The 8,954-nt window shown below is 37.6% G+C and overlaps 1 long non-coding RNA gene across 1 annotated transcript; it reads left to right on the forward strand.

The window, feature by feature from the left end:
* The first annotated feature begins 6,638 nt into the window (after positions 1-6,638).
* On the forward strand, positions 6,639-7,404 carry LOC121994307. The gene is made up of 3 exons (XR_006115674.1): positions 6,639-6,990; positions 7,069-7,126; positions 7,219-7,404. It is a non-coding gene; the product is annotated as an uncharacterized LOC121994307 (long non-coding RNA).
* Positions 7,405-8,954: the final 1,550 nt, after the last annotated feature.

An 8,954-nucleotide genomic window follows, 5' to 3' on the forward strand; every position in this document is an offset into this window, starting at 1 on the left:
AGCGTCGGCTACTTGCGAAGTGGTTGAGGAACGCCGTTCGGAAGTCCTTAAAATTCCGAATCGATTCGTCCGGCAACCTCCGGAACCATCATTGCGCTGAGCCGGACAGGGTGGTGAGGAAGACTCGGCACTTAACTCCGTTGGTATATCGATGGAGAGTAGCGGTGTTATCAAACTTATCGAGATGGTCGTCCGAGTCAGTTGCACCACTGTATTCCCCAATCGCCAAGGGCATAGTGCTTTGGGAGTGGATCCTGCAAAATCGCCTCTGAGAACTGGCGATTGATCTGCTCGGGAGAAGAATCGATCCGAGGCGCCTTGCCCTTCTTGATGTCCCGCGCGGGCGCTTCATCAGCTAACGATCCTTGGTTGGCCTGCGCGAGTTCAGAGGGAGTCTGGAATAGGTCCCGATAGAAGGGAATTGGCGCAGGTGGTGCATCTCCTGGAGTGCCGGTCTGCCCTCTGTTTTGCGCCCATGTAGAAAATTGTTCCGGTCGATCTTCCAATGCCGCTCGGGCACCAGATGCTGAGGTGGTCTGCTGCACTAATCGCTCGTCTTGTGCCCTCTACTGCTGCTCCACTATTTTTGCCGCTCGTGCCTGGACGAGCGCGTCGAGCTCCTCTGGATAGAGCGTCACAGTGTGTGAGCGTCCAGCCTCCTCCATCTTCTTGACTCGGATTTAGGTGCGTTCCCACAGACGACGCCAATTTGATCATGTCTGAGTGCTGAGACGATGGCCGTTGGGGATGTGGCGCTCCCTGCTGGCTTCACGTAAGCTCCGGGATGGCGTAGACCTCCGTCGGGAACCTGCAAGCACAAAATCGAGCCGTGAAGGGGGTTCCCGGCGACGACCCTCCGACGCTCAAGTCAGTTTCCGGCGGCAAGAAATCGAAGCAGAGTAACGAGAACTATAGCTACAGTGGTGAATAGCGCATACCTCCGTTGAAATCTGGGTGTCCTTATATAGGGCTTCCTGAAGGTTGCGTGCACGCTTACCAAGACATGCGCGCTTCTCAAAGCATACATGTAACGAGTGTGTCAGAAAAGCGTGTCTGACGCCATACCTTAATAAACCGGGCATATCCCTGACGTGACAGTGGAGGCTTCCACCGTACGATTCTCTGCCTGACCATGTCGCCAACCATGCCGCTTGTCGGTGACACTTGCCCCGAGGAAGATATCCCCTCCTGCTCATCTAGCCGTTTACAAGACTGAGCGGGGGGGTCCGCTCGGCTGCGCCCCCACACTGCTGAGGGAGTGACTGAGCCGAGTGGGAGGCCCGCTCGTCCCCTAATGTTTCATCCTGCTCTCGCCTCGCCACGCGTAGTCGAGTCGTGTCCACCGTCCGGCCGAGTGGGGACTCCGCTCGGCCCCTGAGCGTCGGAAACCCAGCGTTGCGCTAGGCTGTTGCGTCGCCGCCCAGGCAATACACCGGCCGCTCGACCGAGCCCGAGATGTTGACCGTGCTGACTCTGACCCCCACGCGTCGTTGGCTCCTCTATCATTCGGGTCCCACTTTACCTTTGGATCAAAAACAATTCAATTTATCTTAAATCAGTGTATGCCTGATTCCCAAAGTTACATAGAGCTTAATCTCTTTGAAGAAAACTATATAGATAAAAATAAAATCACAGGTTACAAAGAATTCACATGTCACATTTTGACAAATTGCTTGCTGTTATCAGTTAACTGTTAAATTTGTTGTCTTAAATCATAATATACTTGAATAGATAGTTGGCTAATGGTGTCTTGCCAACAATGGTTGCCAAACTTGGATTCGTTGAAGGTCAGCATTCAGCACTCCTCATCCAAAATACTCTTATTATATAAAAAGTATACATGGGGTCCTGGTGCGAGTATATTGTATGAGGCAAGTCAAAGGGGTTAGGAGGTATAGAATCCAAAATAGACAGACACACCTGCGGGCATAACTCTCGTAATTGCTTCCCAGGGATTGCAGCCGCGGCCATCAGTCCCAATTTCCACATGCTTCGATGTCAAATAACCGATCTGCATGGCTACCTCGTAGCGTTCAACTGCTGCATCGAGTAGGAAATAAAATCAGCTAAAATCCAGTGAGAAGGAAAACGAAAACGAACAGACGGCCGCAATTCTAAAACAAGCAACAAAATCATTTTTTTTTTTTAATTTTTAACTGGATACCGGCCTGTGCAGCCATGAGTACGGGGAGAGCAAGATGGAAGAAGAATCGGGAAGGCTTCAGAATAAAGAAGAGATGTTTGACTTCGAGAGGACATCTGATTGATGCGTGGAGACGGGGAAGAAGGTGCGGGAGGAATGGTGGCGGTGAGTAGACCGAGCTTCGAGCAAAGAGGTCTTGGGGAAGACGCTGATGGTTTCTTGTAAAATCTAAGTTGTATGAATTCTAAGAACCGTGTAAAAATTTGTATATAGAAAATATAAGAATATATGAACATGAATCTTCGTTTCATTGAACACATGGTGGCAAAAGGTGAATAAACTCATCTCCAATGTCCCCGTCAATCCGTCCCAAGATTAACACATCGTTTCATTGAAAACATGACATAACATAAGAAAATATAATAGATAAAAAACTTAATTATATTGAAGAATCATATTCTTATCTTTAGTGTAGTTAGCTCGATCATATGAGTCAATGTGTAAATTTTTGGTGTTGACATGTTTGGTTTCTGCGAGTCAATGTGTAAGTGTTAAAGCATATGGAAATTGTTTAGGTAATGATGTTCAAAATTTGTTTTTGCTGTATTTTGACAGTGTTCTATCGCCTAGGTAGACTACAAGAAAATTAGGATTTAATAACATTTAAAAGACAATATCTTTTTGAAAAACATTATCTTTTTTTATTTTACAACGTTTTAACTAAGAGTGTTGTCTATATTTTATATTTTTTATTAAAGATAACATTTTTTCACTTAACTGTTGTTTATTGGTATTTTTATTGGGTTAAAGATAACACTTTTCAAGAAAACGTCGTCTATGATAATATTTTTAGTGTATGTTACAACGATTCCCCTCCCTCAAAATTACACGAAAACCTAGCCTCCATAGCTATCTCCACCAAAAGTCCATGATAACACATCTTCGCCAAAACCCTCCTCCGCGCCACCCTCACTAGCCTCCTCTGCCACTCCTCCGAAAGGAGCTCGAACGCTACTCAGGAGAGCGGCTCAGGCACAGCTTCAAGGAATTCATACCCATTTGGAGCGATCGCGAAGAGGAGGGTGGGAATGGGATGAAGCTTGAAGCAGATTGCAAGGATAAGACACACTAGATGAGCTCCACCCAACTCTGGAGCCCTAATTCTACCGCCAACAACAAGGTCGACGATGATAGCAAAAGCATTGCGGATGAGGTATGAAAGAAGAATCTTGAGCGGTGTTTTCTCCGATTTGATGTTTTTTTAACAGATAAATAATTTGGTTTTGGTTACAAAGAAATGAAAAACCTGATCTCACGGAGGAGAAGGAGATCTATTTCTTGGAGTCGAAAAGCTACAATCTTGCGGGCGGATTCTTTCCGTTTAAGAGCTCAAAGGAGGCGTTGAAGCCCTCAATGACACCATGTGATCTCTCTCTTCTATCGCTCCGGCCGTCAAGATGTTGCCTTCCCCATCTCTTCGACGGCCGATAAACACTCTGACAGTGGCTCTGGCACCAAGCACTCCGACAGTGCCAAACCAGCATCTGACGACGCACACCTTAGCTTGCAATTGCAGCATCTTCCGAGGAAGACGAGGTGGTGCTGGGCATCAAAACTGCATCACCGTATCAAGATCACAGAATCAAGGAGAATAAATAATGGTTGTCTAGATTCATTTACCTGACCAAGATGGAGCTTGGGAATTTCTTGTCAGAACCTCATTCTGTTTGACATACTTGAGGGATTTTGATCCGACCAGATAATTGTGAAGAACCTTTATGACCTAATAGGGATGACAAACTGAGTTCATTTCATTAGGGGATGATCAATCTTATTGAAGTTGGTGCTTTTGGCTTATCTCTGATTCCATTTTATTGCTGAGAATGTATCATTAGAGGATCGCTTTATCCATCTCAATATATCTTTGTATTTTATGGTTCATTCTTTTGCAGGAGACTTTGCACATGCACCATAAAAAATTGATGATCTAGAGGCTTCCTTGATTGGGTACGAGGTAAAAGAAACTAGTGATGAAACTGAAGAAACTATGGTACGTGGAAGCTAAGCAAAGCTTGATTAGGAATTGACAGATTTCTGCAATCACTGTTTATTGTGTCTTTGCTCTTCAAGACATGGCATACTCTGAGGTAGCATGATTTTTATGAATATCTATTTATATATTCTTTTTAAAGGTTATCATTCTTGTGATGCACGGAACACATTGTTCTATTAATAAAAGTATGAAACATACACATGTAATGATTAATCTGGTTAGAGAAAGAAAACATATTGAGAACACAAAGTATGTTAAGCGGAATATATGGAAAACTTTGACAAATATGCAAAATAATGTTATCATAAATCATGAGACACAATAAATAGCAATTGTTTTAGAGTAAAAACAATTAGTTCACATGCCTTTTTCTTTTAGAAAAAAATACTTGCTCTTCAAAATATAATTCTTGCTAATATTAATTGTGATGTATGATAAATAAGGAGTTAGCATGAGGAAGTTATCATTTATGTTTCTCAAACTATAGTATGATGCAAATACTATAACATTTCAGATTTTCTTTTTATGGGCCGTGAGCAACAAAAGATTTGGTGGTTTGAACTTTTCATCTAAAGACGTTGGTTCAAGTGCTTGCAATCTCAGGTAAATATGTCTGTGCATCTAGAACTCTAGAAGGCATTGTAATATGGTCATAATTGAACTACATATGCAGTTAACTGAAAGGCTCCGCATTAGCTGGTATAGTTACATCATATTTCATCAATAACCTAAATATGCTAACTTGTTATTTTCAATTTAGAACTTACATACCACTTTCTAAAAGTGAGAGTGGTCCATGTAATTATGCTACTGAAAACATTAACTATTGGGTGATAGACAGATTTTATTCAGAGTTAGTGGTGACTAGTTAAAATAAGAATGTTTTCTTCCCATGTATATTCACCACACGATTATTGTGAGTTAAGATATCACTCCTTTGAACAATTAATAGAATCGTCCAATTAATTGTATTTTAAAAAAGACAATGTTTTGTCATCAACAAGGTATTTACTTTCCCTATATTTGCCTTTATCTTTAGTTGATAGTTTTATTTCAGTTGACTTTGTTCTTATGCATCAATTTCTTGACTTTTTTAGAATAAGGTTTTCTTTGATGATAGAAGTTGAGATTGTGGAAATTTCACATGTCGTTTGTTTAATCCTGTTGCCTTTCATTAGATGTTGAGATTGTGGAAATTTTACATGCAGTACATTTTCAGATATTTTGAAGGTGAATGGAGGTATTCAGGAACTCCAGCTAAACAGCTCGGGTATGGATGATTATAGGAGCTATGTGGCACTGCATCAGAACCTCAGGAGTGTGACTGAGAAGCACTTCGACGAAGAACTATCAAGAAGACTTTAGGATTTAAGCGAGAAGATGGTTAAAGCCAATAAGTAAAGAACATTCAAATCAAGAGGATAAGTAACATCTATCAAGATCCTTTAAGTTCATGTAATAAGATGTAGTCGATAGGAGTAGCTTTGAATGCCTCCTAATTAAAATTTCTTTGTATGCGAGTAATTATATTTGTTATAGAAGTGTAAGGATAATAATTTGTATATTTATCTTGGTTGTTTATTTAATAATATGTTGTTGATTGAAGTAGATTCGTTTTCATTTATCTTTTATTTATCTTTGGTATTAAAAGATAATAGTTTAAAACCTCTTGTCTTTTGTTAAAAAAGACAACGTTTTTTATGAGTTGTGAAACTGTTGTCTTTGCTAAAAAAGATAATATTTTTTATGCGTTGTCTTTAAAAAAGACAACGCTAAAAAACGTTGTCTTTGCAAAAAACGACAACGCTTTAAAGCGTTGTAAAAGCGTTGTCTTTGCTACAAATGACAACGCTTTTAAAGCGTTATCTTTGAGCAGACTTTTAACAACAGTGCTTTTAACAATACTTTTTCAGTTACATAGACAACGCTTTTAAAGCGTTATTTATCAGCTTTTTTCTTGTAGTGGACCTCAACTGTACCATCTTGAACCGCACCGCCTTGTGTTTAGGCGGTGGTAAAGTATTTCCGATTCGGACTCGGGCAACGCATTCAGACGTGTCGTCGGGCTTGGGCGATGTATTCGAGCATGCGCGACGAGTCCAGACTCACGTCGAGCCCCGACGACGGATCCAGACTGATCACCGAGCTTAGGCGATACATCCAGATGCGTCGGCGACGTGTCGCATCCGACGACGTGGTCGACATTGAAATATCAAAGTCGATCGCCGAATAGAATAGGTTTTTTTTTTTAACCTAGGATTTAATCGAAATTTTAGATAAATAATTTAATCATGATTGATATAATTTAAGTAGACTTAATAAATATCTAATAAAATTAAAATTATCCTATATATATATATATATAAAGTTATTATTTATTTATTTATAAAGAAATAGGTACGTAGATTATTTTTTTTAGTTAATATATTTTATAGTATTTTTTTAATTTTTATCATTTATTTAATTTTTTATCCTTTAGTTAATATATTATTTAATTATATAAAAAATAGTAATAAAAATTTAACCGTCAAAGCACTATCTAAGCATTGCCTAGACGGTAGACGATCACTAATCGAACTATCACCGTTTACCATCATTTACAACTAGTATTTTCTTAATTATATTTTACACTAGTGTCTGTATGTATGTATGTATGTATGTGCTGAAGTGTGTCTAAAAATAACTCGTGATCTTTGATTGGTTAGTATGAAGGAGGAGTTCTGGGAGAGGAGCCTTTCATTTCTAATCGACAAAGACGGGCGAGTGTTATCAAATTTCTTCTGACATGCAACATGTTTGTGATACTTATTTCTGCTGCTGTTGCCACTTTGATTCATCTGGTTTAATATTTTGTTATGTTTTGACCTTGTAGAGATTCAGCTGTGTGGATATGTTATAGAGCTAAATGTGGTTGGAAAGGTCATATACCGGTATTACCCTCCTACTGTAATTTACACATTGACATTACCACCACCATAAATCTGTTCGTAAATCTGTGCACTTTTGTCAATCTTGCTTGCAGGTTTATGGAGATGCCAATACAACATGCGCTGAATAAACATGTCAATCATTGTGACAACTCTTTATTAAAGATCCAAAAAGGCTGAGTGGGTGTGTTTATTGTTTAATAACACACAAGTGTTCTGATAAATACAGTGGATATGCCTGCATTTAGTGTAGCATCTATCTGTATTGTTTGTCTTCAAAGTGATTTAAGATGAATTGAATTATTTATGGACTTTGTTTTAGCTTTTTTTTTTAAAGAATTTTTTATATATAATAGTTTGATGGTATTGGGCTATTGGCTAAATCAGGAGGTTTATTCAAAAATTGATCTATAGAATATTAGTGCTGTTGAGATTTGATTTTTTTTTTACATGTTAAATACCTATAGAATTATTTAATGTGTGTCAAAGTTAAGAGTCTTGTTTAATTCTTAATGTGTCCCACCCGACAAATATATGCATGAACTCTCAAGCTTAAAAAAAATTAAAATAAAACTAATAAAAGGACAATTATATATATATATATATATATATATATATATATATATATATATATAACGAACATAATATTTTTTTAATAAAAAATAATTCAATTTGTGCTAAAGCTACGAAATAGATTGCTTAACTAACCCTTGTATAGTTGTATTCCCAAACTCATTTAGATTAAGCAATGCAATATTAAAGTATGCTTATGCAAAACTTAATCCCCCAATTAGTAAACAAACATTTCAACTTTAGTTCGGATGTTTGCCTCAGAGCTCTGCCATTTTAGCTTGTTTATGGTAACACTAAGTATGGTGACACTTTGCACATATTATATATATATACACACATATAATACTCACACGGTCTTTGACTTAAAAATAAAATAAATGCGGGCCCAAGAGGTATAGAGGAGTAAAATTTTTATTTAAAACTGTCTCATTTTAATGAGGTTATATTAGAAGTTTGTTGACGGTGGAAAATAAAATAAGATCAGGTAAAATTCGAAAAGACATCCTTGCTTATTGGATTTCTCTTTTGTATATGTTTTACTTTTCGAATATATCTTTAATTTTTTTGGTGCTATTGTAGTATATATAAGATTATAGTTGCAACACAATCATAACAACTATAATTTTATAGTTGCTACAAAATTATAGTTGTTGTAATATAATATTGAGGTTTTCCCAAACACAAATAATTTTTTTTCTTTTCCTCTTTAACTTGAACATGCATCACATTATCAATATGTTGAGGGGTCTCGTCAAACTTTCAACCATTCTCTCGCATATAGTATGAGGTAAAGAAGCTACATAACCAATATGAGTAATAAATACACATATTTTCCCTTAGTTATCTTTTTTTTTAAAAAAAATTATCAAATCTTTCGTTAACTAATGCTAAGATATTAGATGAACTAATATCATTGAGAAAAAAAAAACTATCAAATAATATGTCTTATTTGTTGAAAGTAAATATTCCAATCAATGAAATTTTTGGAACCATTTTTTCTAAAATCAATGATTTTGACTTCTAAATTTTGTAGCCAAATACTCCAGCATATTTGGTTGATAAGGCCCCATTTTAAATATGAAAATCTTATCTCATCTCGTATATTAACATGATATTAACATATTTATTTTCTTTTTTATGGATCTCATTCAATATAAGTAGAGCATGACCAATGGTCATTGCTAGGAGAAGAAATTGAAGGAATTTGGACACTAGGAATGAGAAACTCTTACTAGATTGACGTTCAATTATAGTAGGA

This window comes from Zingiber officinale, chromosome 6A (assembly GCF_018446385.1).
Source record: "Zingiber officinale cultivar Zhangliang chromosome 6A, Zo_v1.1, whole genome shotgun sequence".
Lineage (NCBI taxonomy): Eukaryota > Viridiplantae > Streptophyta > Magnoliopsida > Zingiberales > Zingiberaceae > Zingiber > Zingiber officinale.